We start from the raw sequence: 12,865 nt of genomic DNA, 5'->3' as shown, positions 1-12,865 counted from the left end.
ATTTGTGGTGTGTCGGGTTGTCATGGCGATGCTAAAAATACATTTTAAAAAAAGACAACAAAGTGTGTCTCCTCTATTTGAAAAGTGTTTCATAGTGCTTTTCTTGACTGGGTGGGTGAGGAGGTGGATAAGCTTTAACGAACAAGGAGTAAGAGAGGAGACAACGGTTGGCTTTTAAAACAAAGCTTTTCTCCCTGCGTCTGTGTGAAACTGCTGACTGATGAAATGTGTGGTTTCTTCAAGGGACTCACGAAACCATGAAAGCATTTGATGACAGAGTCTGATGCATGCACTGAATCACTCAAGAACACACAGTCTCTAGCTAGTCTCCCTCCCTACTGCCTTGCAAAAGCGACTGTCGCAGATGGAGACACTTTGGCTACAAATTGCCTAGGTGGAGTGGAAGCTCCTGAAATGGTGAGATGCAGTTTAGAGATAGAAACTGTGAACTACTGTGGTTTTAAGCGTTAGCTTTAATAGTTTTATCTCACTGGAGTACAGCAGATACTGTCTGTTTCTCTCAGAGAATTGGGTTCTGCTGATCTGCGTGGTTTACAACAGGCTGAACTTAGTACCAAGCCACCAGTTTGGACAACAAAAAAAACAGCATAAAATAAAAAATGAAATTAAGCTTCATATATGTTTTTGTATGCGGACGCATACCATTTTTGCTTATTCACTGTTTTTCACACAAAAAAAAATATTTTTTGGAGAGCACAATTAGCTTATTTTGATTAAGAACACCGACTGATCATTTTTTTTATATTTAACCTTTATTTAACTAGGCAAGTCAGTTAAGAACAAATTCTTATTTTCAATGACGGCCTAGGAAGAGTGGGTTTGAAAGACAGATTAGTACCTTGTCAGCTTCCGGTTACTAGTCCAACACTCTAACCACTAGGCTACCCTGCCGCTCCAATGAAATCACTGTGGCTCTAAAAGATTCTGACAAATTTTGGGGGGTTTGGACAGAGCTGTTTTTTCTCATCTTGATCCGTGGGACTTGGGTTCGATGTTGTTTCTTGTAGCCCATTACAGCTACCCGCCCTGTGAGTTGAGAGTTGAAGCCCGACACAAACACTGAGCCCTGGCTGTAACATGCAGCCAGGAGATTACCCCCCGGAGGAAATGGGAGTGTGTAACAGGGGTGAACCTGAGGTTGAGTCAACTTGAGGCCACAGTGAATGGCTAGTTGAGGAAGGATGATTTCCAGACCAGTTTTGTGTTACCTGGGATTGGTGTCGGTATGGATAGTACAAGCAATCATGTCTCCTAAGCCTTGTGAATAAAAACACTTTGGTCCTTGTTTTTGTTACCTGGCTGGCATTGATCTTACATTAAGTAAACCCGTGAGCTTTGTGAAATAAAAACATAACACTAACACTTTGCTTTGGTTACTATGAAAGGAGTATCTGTGATTGTTATTGTCATGGTGTTAGCTAGGCTAGAGCCTGGCTTTAAGCAATGGAACCAGGTGCTACTTTGGGCTGCACATGCTGATAGTGCCAGTCAGCCACCAAATTTCCAATTACCCTGAATGTAGCTAACGTCTGTACAGAGACATGATTGCTTGATTGGCAGTTGTTATTTCCGTAGCAATTATTTAGATTTTGATTATGTCAATCATTTCACTCTACCAGCACCATGTGGCATCGCCATCAACTAGACCTGTTCACCTGATGATGTGTCTGGGTGGCTGTTTAGAGGTGGATTCTGTTTTTTACAGCAGTGAAAACTTCATGGGTCTGTTCACTGCCTATTACCTGGGAGTTCTGTAGCTCTCTAGTTCATTCTCACTTAATAATGGGTCTGTATATTGTTCCTATAATGGTTATTTCATCTCCATCACTAATGCAGTGCACTGTGATTGCTAGATGACGGCAATTTCAGGCAATTCTCTATTCTTATTTTATGTCCCACGTTCTTACATTATTAATTGCAAAAATCTTTGACTGCTACTACAACCACCATTTAAACTACCTTTACTCCTATTAGATGTTATCTCCATACTGCTACTACAGCCAATAATAGTCATCATTTCCAACATAATCATCATCACCGCCACCGTCATTATCATCTATTTACTACATGATACGATTAGTGTGTCATCAGATAAAGGTCATGTGAGAGTTGGGTAATCACTCCTTTGAATATATTTCTTTTCAACAGGGATTTTTTACCCTCTTCTCTTTGCATCTCAGAAGAGGGGAAATGACCTTGTTTTCCATTTCATACTAAGGACAACTGTTTCATACCAAGGACAACTGTGCGTGTGCACTTTTAAATGAACCTAGTATCCATGGCAACTGATATGTTTTGCACATTGGAAGGGAAATCGTGACTGTGACGTTTATAGAGTTCAGTGATATTCGATTTGCAAACATATATTAAAATAATATGAAGAATGGCAGGCTAAACTATAACAATTTATGTTTCTGTAACAGGGAGCAATACTTTTGAACAAACTATTAGCTTATCTGAGCAAAGCAATCTCATAATTGAATTAAATCATTGTTTATATGGTTCCCTGCTTCTGCAAATGTTGAATTAAGTCAGGTCCAGCATTTTCTAGCTAAAATGGGTGTAGCAAGTTATTTGCCTGAGCAGCAAAGATCAAGCTAAATAAATTATTTATAGTGTATGAAGTATTTTAATACTGATCTGCCATTCAAGTACTGTATATACTGTATGGGATCATCCAACACATGCTATCACCAGAAGTGGAGCTAACGTCTAGCGAGAGTTCATATTTTCTGTTAGTCTGAGCTGATATTGAGAGCTCTCCTGTGATGTGTTGAAGTGTGCTTGCTATCAACTCGTTTACCAACACTGACCTGTATCTGGACAGATGAAAGAGAGCAGACCCTACCGCCACCCTTACCACACCACAGCTGTTTTGTCTGAACGTTGGAAGTGAAGTAAGGAAAAAACCCTACTCCAGCTGCACAACACACATGTCTGACAGACTCAGTGTGTGTGTGTGTGTGTGTGTTAGCGTACTGTACACTCTGGTACAGGTCCGCATGGACTGGAGTGGGCCGGAGAACATAATCATCAACACCCCCCACAGTGCTGCACCCCCCCCCCCCCCCCCCCACAGTGCTGCATGCAGTAGAGTTTGACCCCCCCTTGAGATATGGATTTATTAATTTTTTTAAACACCCCTCTAATTATGGACTTCATAAAGGAGCTCTGGAATTAATGTAATCACTGTCTAGTATATATACTGTACTGTATATCTCTAAATATAATCATAACCCATATACTCTGTGAGAGAAAAAAGATTTGGGATGTGTCTTGGAGTAAAACAGTTTAAGCTTGTTGTGAGACTAAAATGTTATTTGATATGAATGCTAAATACATAGCAGCAAAGAGCTCTTGGGGGTATTTATCCCAATGTTATAATGAGATGTGTGTGTGTGTGTGTGAGAAAGTTATGTGCGTTAAGGGTCTTTCTCTAAGTTACATACTTATTTGATTGTGTGTGGCTGGAGGGAGGCATACGTTTGGTCTAATTCACTCACACTCGTACACTGGTGCTAATTTCCTCCCAACAAGCGAGAGATGCCACTTCCATGTCAGTACAGCAGTAGTCCACCGGGCCGCTCTTAAAGCCAACCAATTAGTAAAGGCTTCTGTGTCTGTCAGGCCCCTGAAAAGTGATCCTAAGGTTTCTGAAGCCCTTGGAGGATGAATGAGGTCTTGGTTGCATGAAGTGTGGAGGGGGCATACTGTAGCAGTAATAAGCTGTATCTCTCTCTCCTAACATGAAAGACGTCACACGCAACATCAAATATATAATGCTTAAGCTGGCCTTGCCAATTAAAAAAATATATATTTAGTGACAAATCTCCCCCAAAATTAGCTCTGAATTTTACAAATGAACCATTCAATATGGTCCAGTTTTAATTACCCTAGAGTTACATTACATTACTAAGCAGACTAAAGCTTTGTTGAAAAAAAACAGAGAGAAAAAACTTTCCCCTTCTCCCTTCTTTTTGGTCTACGCAGAAACACATTTAGGTGTCAGGCTGCCTGCTGGGTTGGCTGAAAGGGAACTCGACACTGTGCAGAATTACAATGGTTCCACAAAGGGAATAGTTAATTGGATGGTAATTAATGGCCAATGATAAATACCTTCGTTGTGAGGGAGGCTGGCTTTTCAAGGACGAGGAAGTTAGGACAGGAGGGAGAGCTAGAGAGATAGAGAGAGAGAGAGACACACCTTTTCTTCGTTCTGTCAGTTGATCATACTATACTATACTACCCCCCCCCCACCAACCCTTCCCAAATTCACCACACCCCCGCCCATCAGGACCCCCCTCATCTCCTGTGCCCCATCTGACTAGTTTCCATGGAAACCTGAGAATAAAAAGAGTTACTGCTAGATTAAATGAATGATTTGAAGTACCCCAAACATTTTACGAGCCCTTTGAATTGTGTTCCACAAATTCCTGTTATTACCCTTTATTCTCCTAGACATGGCAGGATGACTTTCACAACCTGGGATGAATTTAATACAACCACAATATTTTCTCTTATTGTGCTCACTGCTCTATTATAGCACCTATTCACTTGTTAACAGCATTTGGGCAGAGAATTGCAAAGATTTGTATTTTTTTTGTGTCTTGTTGTTCCTGTGTGTGTGTGTGTGTGTGTGTGCGTATGTGCGTGTGTGAGAAATATCTCTCCAGTTGGTTTAATTTAACAGGCTTATTGCAGATGAGTAAGCAAACGACAAACAGCCAGGATGACATCAATAGCAGGTGAGGCTTTTAACCAGCCACTGAGTGCAGTGTAGTCCTTTACACATGGCCGAGCCCTGAAGGAGATGGACTGGTAATATTACCTGGCTGGCTGCAAGGACACACACACACACACACACACACACACACACACACACACACACACACACTGCTTATTACAGGCAGACAGGCACACAGAGCGGATCTTAATCCCAGGAGAACTGGAGAGTACTCTTACCGAAAACCATGATTTCACATGTGGAAAATCACATGATTTCACGTGACATTTCCACAGGTTTTGCACGAGTGTTTTTGGAACACTTCACATGTGATGATGTGGATTTTCATATGTGAAATCATCTGAAACCTTGTGTTTTTGGAAGACTTCACGTGATCACACAACGTTTCACATGTGGATTCACATTTTCACATGAGATTTCACAGGTGATGCCCTGCAATCAAAAATGTGTCTCTATGATACACCCAGTGCTTTTAACTTACATATTTGGCACACATGACTAAATTGTGTACGTTTATTTGTACAGTAAATATTACTCAACGTGTCCTTTCTTGGGATTTGAACTCTCAACCTCTTGGGTCACGGCAATCTGATCTTCCTGCTACGCCACCATGTCTGTAAGAAACTGAGTTCACCTGTATTTCTACACTTTGGATGTCATAATAAATCTCTGTTAAAAATACATTCAAGAAAACCATTATATTTAACATAGTGATTCAGGAGTAACATTAAAACAGAATAATATGCCTCACCAACAGAAAACCCTCAAATTGCTGAAATAAGACTATTAAATCAATAACGAAAGAATAGTCAGAACAACAGATAACTAAAATAGCAGTGCAGATGGCACTGCACTGCGATAACCGACACCCGCATTGCTGGTGTTTTGGCGGTGTCGGAGCTGTAACTGCGTCACGAATGACACACCTGTCCTACTAGCATTCACATTTTAGAATGAGAAAGTGTAGGCTACACAGAAATAATGACACTTAAGTTGAAAATCATTCATTAAAATCTTGACGATTACTGTCAGTCTTATCGAGGTGTAGATTACATATCACATTCCAGTATCTCAGAAACTATGTCTATGGTGGCAGGGTAGCCTAGTGGTTAGAGTGTTGGACTAGTAACTGAAAGGTTGCAAGTTCAAACCCCCGAGCTGACAAGGTAAAAATCTGTCGTTCTGCCCCTGAACAGGCAGTTAACCCACAGTTCCTAGGCCGTCATTGAAAATAAGAATTTGTTCTTAACTGACTTGCCTAGTTAAATAAAGGTAAAATTAAAAATTAAATAAAATTAAAAACTGAGAATGGTGCGACAAACCAAAAACTTCCAGTCAGTGTCAGTCCTGTGGGCGAAAACAGCTTGTTGATGAGAGATGTCGCAGGAGAATGGCAACAGTCATGCATGCTAACAGGTGGGCCACAATAACAGCTTAGTAAAGCAGTGGTGTGCAGAATGACATCTCGGGAACTCACAACTCGTCGATCCTTGTCACGGATGGGCTATTGCAGCACACTGGGTTCCACTCCTATCAGCTAGAAACAAGAAGAAGCAGCTCCAGTAGGCACACGATCACCAACCCTGGACAATTGAGGAATGGAAAAACAAAGCCTGCAACATGACAGCGAGTTCATTTTACTTGGGCGGCCTGCACAGTCCCCAGACCTCAACCCAATAGAATAGAGCATCTGTGGTATGAGATAGAACGGGCTGTTCGCAGCGTGAATGTACCACTGTCAAATATGCATCAATTGCGTGATGCCATCACGTCAGCATGGACCAACATCCGGCTGTTCTGGAGGCAAAGGGGGGTCCAACCCAGTACTAGATGTACCTAATAAACTGTCCGGTGAGTGTATACACTCAAAAATAAGAGTATGGCTACTGTACAGTGTTGTTCTCTGGTGTACAAAAAGGTCAAAGGTACACATAAGGTATCTTCAGAGGTACACATAGGAACTCACATGGTGGTTTTCGGTACCTTATAGGGTACGGGTAATTTAGTATAATGGTACATTTTTCTACCCAATATATAAAATATAATGCTGTGTTCGTAACCATGTGGGAGGTCGAAATTGACCAGTTGTGAAGTCATAAATACAAGTTGGATGCATTCACGTGCTTTGAAATCATTGGGAAACGATAATTTGCTAATGGCCAATAAGCTGTGTCAACCATAAACTGAAATTACAGCCTTCCTACTGTAGGTGACCTCAAAGGTCAGCATGTGGGAGTAATGTCAGCAGAAGTCAGCATGTTTCCCAGTCATATGTGGTAAATTCCCACTTGGTAATGAATGCAGCATTAGGTAGGCTCATTAACATATTTACGGGCACGGTCTAAAATCCGTTGTATTTGTGCAACCTGTCAGTTGAAATGTTGTACCAGTTTAAGGGGTGTTATTGTTATGTTGATGAACCGTTGTCAGTTCTGCAATCTTTGTAATAATTTGTGACATTCAAGAACTGCACTGTAAAGAGCAGAGGTGTGGACTCGAGTCACATGACTTGGACTCGAGTCAGACTCAAGTCACAAATATGATGACTTGCATCTCGACTTTGACTTTGACACCAATGACTCTTAACTTGGACTTGAGCCTTTTGACTCAGACTGACTTGATACCCTCCCCAAGCACAAATATGAAAAATTATGCTATGAAAAAAAGTGTGCAGCGCATCAACTCTTCATTTAACGAATTACAGTTTGGATCGGACAGCAGCCAATCAAATTGTGCCAGCTGAGAAAAAGTTGCGTGCTCCATTCAGATGGAGCCTTTGGAAAGATGATACCCAAAATGATCATTTTCGGATATAAAGACTAAGTTGTATCAACAGAAAACGGATAGCAACTTGCAAAACATGCGGGAAGAAAATGACAGACGGAGGCACAACAACTTCCAACTTTGTTCAACGTTTGTAGCTGCACAAAGAACGGTAAGTCGTGGCTAATATAGCCGACAGCTATATCATTCATAACTTTGCTAGTGTAGCATGTTGGCTAAGCAATTAGTATGAACCTGGTGGCACTGCCAATCAGAATACAGCAGCATAATGTCATTTTATAGAAATAACACCTTCAAATGGTTGTATATATTTACTTTATTTTACTGCAACTTTAGGCAAAGTGCAGATAGGTATTCTTGCCAATCTCCATGATGTTCCCAGATCTGGTGGAGCAGCATTAACTTAAGGTAACTATCAGGGAAATCCCAAGAGAGGTTGAGTCCCAAGTAAACTGCATACTGTCCATTAACACCTGAATTTAGCTGTAAAAATACAGTAACTAGATGTACTGTATTTTCATCGCAACTAGATAAAACCCTCCAGGGGACCATGACATAATATTCTAAAATCCTACTTGGGGCATCCCTGAAACAAACCAGGAGCTAGACAAAAACTGCAGGGGACCATGACATAATATTTTTTTTAAACTACTTGGGGACGTCCCTGAAGCAAACCGGGAGCTAGACAAAACCTGCATGGGACCATGACTGTTTAAATTGAATTCATTTCAATTATGCCTTTCATAGTAAAATACTCTAAATTACATTTGACACTTGTGTTTTCACGTGCTCAAATGTTGTCACGTGTAGTGTTATGGTATCACATGTGGAAATGTTGCATCCCCGTTGTCACATTTATTTAACATTTATTCAACACCATCACGTGTTCACGTGAAATTCTTATGGTTTCTCCATACGGGTAGAGATAGCCGGCAGGAACTCGCCAGAGAGTCATGTTATACAGATCAGACTGTACTGTAGTGTCCATCTTTAAAACCACAGTCTGTAAGATGTCCAGTCTTTTCAACCACTCAAATATACCCCTCCATTTGAACTCTCTAGCCAGAGTCATGCTACCAGACCACTTCACCATCTTAGATGCCACAGTCTGTCATGTTTCAAGTACATTTAACTCTTGAAATTTGATTTGAAAGAATGTGATTTATAAATACCTTAATGAGATTAGTACAACTGTCTAATATCTAATCTAACACCACAATAGCATAGCGTAGCACCCCGTGTTATCGGCATATTCAACAGCGTTGAACTATATTACCTTCAACGGTGTTACCTTGTGATCAAGCTCTCAATGTTTTGTGATCATTATTGTTGTAAAAATGATAGCTAACGGGTTAGCAATTAGCATGTTTGACTTATCAGTGGAAATACTACTCCGATCAGCTTTTTGATAAGCGGTTTTGCAAAACAAATATGTCCCGGATTATCAGCATACGGTCGGTCCCCAGTTATTGGCCACCTAATTCTGTTCAAAAAAGAGACACCAACCTCATATTCGAAGTGTTTACTAGACAGTTGACTTGAAGGTAAAAAGGCCTTCAAGTTAAAAAAAAAAAGGACTTGCCTGTCAATTTATCATAGCGTAGCCAGGTGCACCCTCCTTGGTTCTTCACCAACATCTTCTTCAGGGTTGTAAACCAAATGATGTCTCATGATTTGTTTTACAGATTAATCTTATGTTTTGAGAAAGTAGATAACAGTTTTAATACTAACATATAAATGAGTATGAATAATTTAGGTAGAAGCTGGATATGAAATGATGTGTGGTCTGTCGTGCAGTCGAATGTTACACTATACAGCATGTCCCACAAAAGGTGAATATATATATAACTTTTTTGAAAAACTCTCCAAACCTAACTTAACTTACATAATTTGCAATGAAAATTGGTGGTCAGCTAGCTAGAAGGTTGTCTTTAGTCGCAAAAGGTTTTCCAGGCCATTTAAATGTTGAGCTCCAGATGATTTAATCCTCCAACCGCTAGAGAGTGTCCGATGTTCGGGGGTGTCTGAAGTTGGGGGGAAATTAGCTCCAGTAATGCTGAATAGGGGTGCTGATTTGTTACAGTGTGTTACAGCACTCCCCTTTAGCGCTTTGTTAAATACGCTTTAACTGCTTGTCTGCCCAATCAATGGTGCTGATACTGGGGGTTCCAGAGTCTATATTCCAAATGGCACCCTATCCCCTATATGGTGCACTACTTTTAAACAGTAGTGCACTCATTACATAGGGTATAGGGTGCCTTTTGGGATTTAGACAGAGAGTTAACGAGTAACCCTGTGAGAGAATACGAAAAGAATGATTTACTTTGTCATATCTACCTCAATTACCTCATAACTCTGCACATGGACTCGGTACTGGTACCCAGTGTATATAGCCAAGTTATTGTTACTCATTGTATATTTACTCCTCTTGTAATTGTTTCTATATTGTATTTTTCTCTCTGCATTGCTGGTGTAAGTAAGCATTTCATTTGCAGTCTACACCTGTTGTTTATGAATGTGACAAATAAAACTCTATGTGATTTTGGATTTATCGTCTGTTTTCACACAGGGACCTAACCCGAGCAGCCATTGAAGAGGAGTCAGTTCATATTGGCATTCCTTACAGTCCAGTCCGTCTCCCTCGAGGAATATCCACCCTGGGTAAACAGAGCCCACACATCAGATGGTGTGGATGATACATGGAAATAGAATTACTAGAATGGTAAATGGTAAAAAAACAAAACAGAAATTGGTCCACCTATCACAGCACATTGACTTGAATAGGAATTCACGTTCTTGTGATTTTATTTCTATGGTCCAGCATACCTCTGGATTATGGACAGGTCACTGTGAATGACTGGGGAATAATGACATTTTAGCACTCTTTGACACCACCACCACCGACTGAACTACAACACCAGCCAGCTAGGGTCGAGGTCAGCCTCCCGTAAATATCTTCGCACTTGTTAACGTGTCAGGGCCTTAATTAATGCGCCAGCTAACAGCCCACGGGGGACCTATTGAAAAATAAAAATGGTTGGCTTGAACTGTCGAACAGGACTCTGGACCATCGTTATTTTTACAAGTCTTTACGACTCAATTTAGCTGTCAGGATATAAAACAAGCAGGTATCAAGCGTCAAAATAAAAGCGGTCCAGGTCCAAATGAGTTATTGTCAGTGGAGGTCTCCTGTCAATGATCTCTGCATGGGGGTGGAAGGGTGGAGGAGAGGAAGCGGGAGGAGGATGGGAGGGTCGGCTAATCAACGGGTTTATTTAGATCAGCCTTGGCTTCAAATCCTGCAGAAAATCAAAGTCCACTGGGTTATGTGGATGGGGAGATATGGGACTCATCTCTGTTTGTCAAACAGAGAGAGAGAGAGAGAGAGAGAGAGAGAGAGAGAGAGAGAGAGAGGCTCCTTCACTCATTTGCTGGGTTGACATGTTCTAAGGGCTCCAACCAAACACCATCTTCTCCTCCTCCTCAATCTACACCCTAATTATCCAACCGATTTCAATTAAAAACACACATTTTAAATGCAAATGAACGGACGCTTTAAAAAAAAGATGTTTTCCTTTTTCATTTCCCTCCCTGTCTTAATATTCCAAACTGGATATTCCCCTGCTAGGAATTGATTAGGTTTTTGCTTTTCTTTTTTTTAAGCTGGCTTAAATGGTAGCTTTGCTGCCTGTGTTAATTATTCTCTGATATAGCTTTTATATCACTCCTGATAGCTAATGTTAATGGCACTGTCTCTCCCTTCAGAAAGGCCTTTTCTGCTGTTATTTCAGACCAATTGGAGCGTACTCTAAAGGAAGGGAGGAGACGATCTGTAATTAAAATTCTGTTCAGCATGACAACGCTGTTTCATGGCTCATTTTACACACGTGTGATGAATGCCTAATAAGCATGGTAACTACAATGGGTAAATAGATACCGGTAGTTCTAGGATACAGATTTACTATTATATAGCCACACCTACATTACAGCTCATGCTTATCTATAGTGGATACAGAACTTATGAGGTTGTGTTTACACATGCATCCCAATTCTGACCTTTTCCCACTAATTGTTCATTTGACCAATCAGATCAGCTCGTTTGCCTATAATTGGGCAAAATATCAGAATTGGGATTCTTGTGTAAATGCATTGAAATAATGAATGTGTTTGTTGTTCTGAAAGCTGGACATCTTTAAGGGGACAGTGGTGTGTGAGAGAACTGAGGTGTGTGCGTGTGTGTGTGTGTGTGTGTGTGTGTGTGTGTGTGTGTGTGTGTGTGTGTGTGTGTGTGTGTGTGTGTGTGTGTGTGTGTGTGTGTGTGTGTGTGTGCATACTGATTATGTGATGTGTTTACACGGTTTAGGGGCAGCAGGGAGAGAGATAAACTCCTGGGACGGTGTCCACTGGGCTTGTCAACTAGTGTCACTCACTAATCAATGTATGCTCCTCTGCCTCTGAGCTGGTCTCAACTGAACAAAGACAGCATCCAAGGGACCAGTCCTCTTCAGTATTTAACCTCCACTGTATCCTACCACTCTCTTTTTTCCTCATCAAAGCATTCTGGCTATTTTGTTTCCCAGCTCTGCAGAGAATTATTGCTCATGACAACGATCGCAGAAGTTTTTTTCCCCCCATCTCCCTCTCGACTCAATGCATGCTGGGATTGTATTACCCTGTGATATTCTACCGCTACCTATTAAATATGCATGAACCCTGGAGATGAAAAATAATTTTGGGAATGCTGCTTGTAGACTGTCTCCCTCTCTTTGAATGTTCAAATATGCCTTCATCGTCTTTTGTATCAAACCTTGAATTCATTCTTTAATTTAGGATGACGGGGTATAACAGAAAGATGGGTAGCATTTTGCTATTGATCTCATTAAAAAAGGAAGAAAGGAAAAAAAGAAAGAGGTCCGGACTTAACCAGATGCAAGAAAACGAGGGGTTTGATCCACCAAATACGAACAACTTTGCCCCAAGCTCCTACCCATGAATATTTAGGAAATGAAATTGGAAACAATAAATGAAATGATGTACAGTATGTATGACGGGTGTAAATGTGGACCACCATAATGTGGTTTAGTGTTTTGCAACATGATCCTCTCCTTTTCTAGCATTGAATTAGATTAATCATACAGAACAGAACTACATGCAATCATCATGCAGTCTGATGTTGACCTCTGGTCCAAAATGTAAACTATTCATGTGGTTGTTTTGTATGTTCATCTGGATAGAGTTAAACAATTTTCTGGACACAGTTTGAGCCCTGCTATGCACCAAACAGTTATTTCAATCAGGGGTTGGAACAGGATCAGG

The sequence above is a fragment of the Oncorhynchus nerka genome, linkage group LG22 (genome assembly GCF_034236695.1).
Source record: "Oncorhynchus nerka isolate Pitt River linkage group LG22, Oner_Uvic_2.0, whole genome shotgun sequence".
Classification (NCBI taxonomy): domain Eukaryota; kingdom Metazoa; phylum Chordata; class Actinopteri; order Salmoniformes; family Salmonidae; genus Oncorhynchus; species Oncorhynchus nerka.
This window is presented reverse-complemented; position numbering follows the sequence as displayed.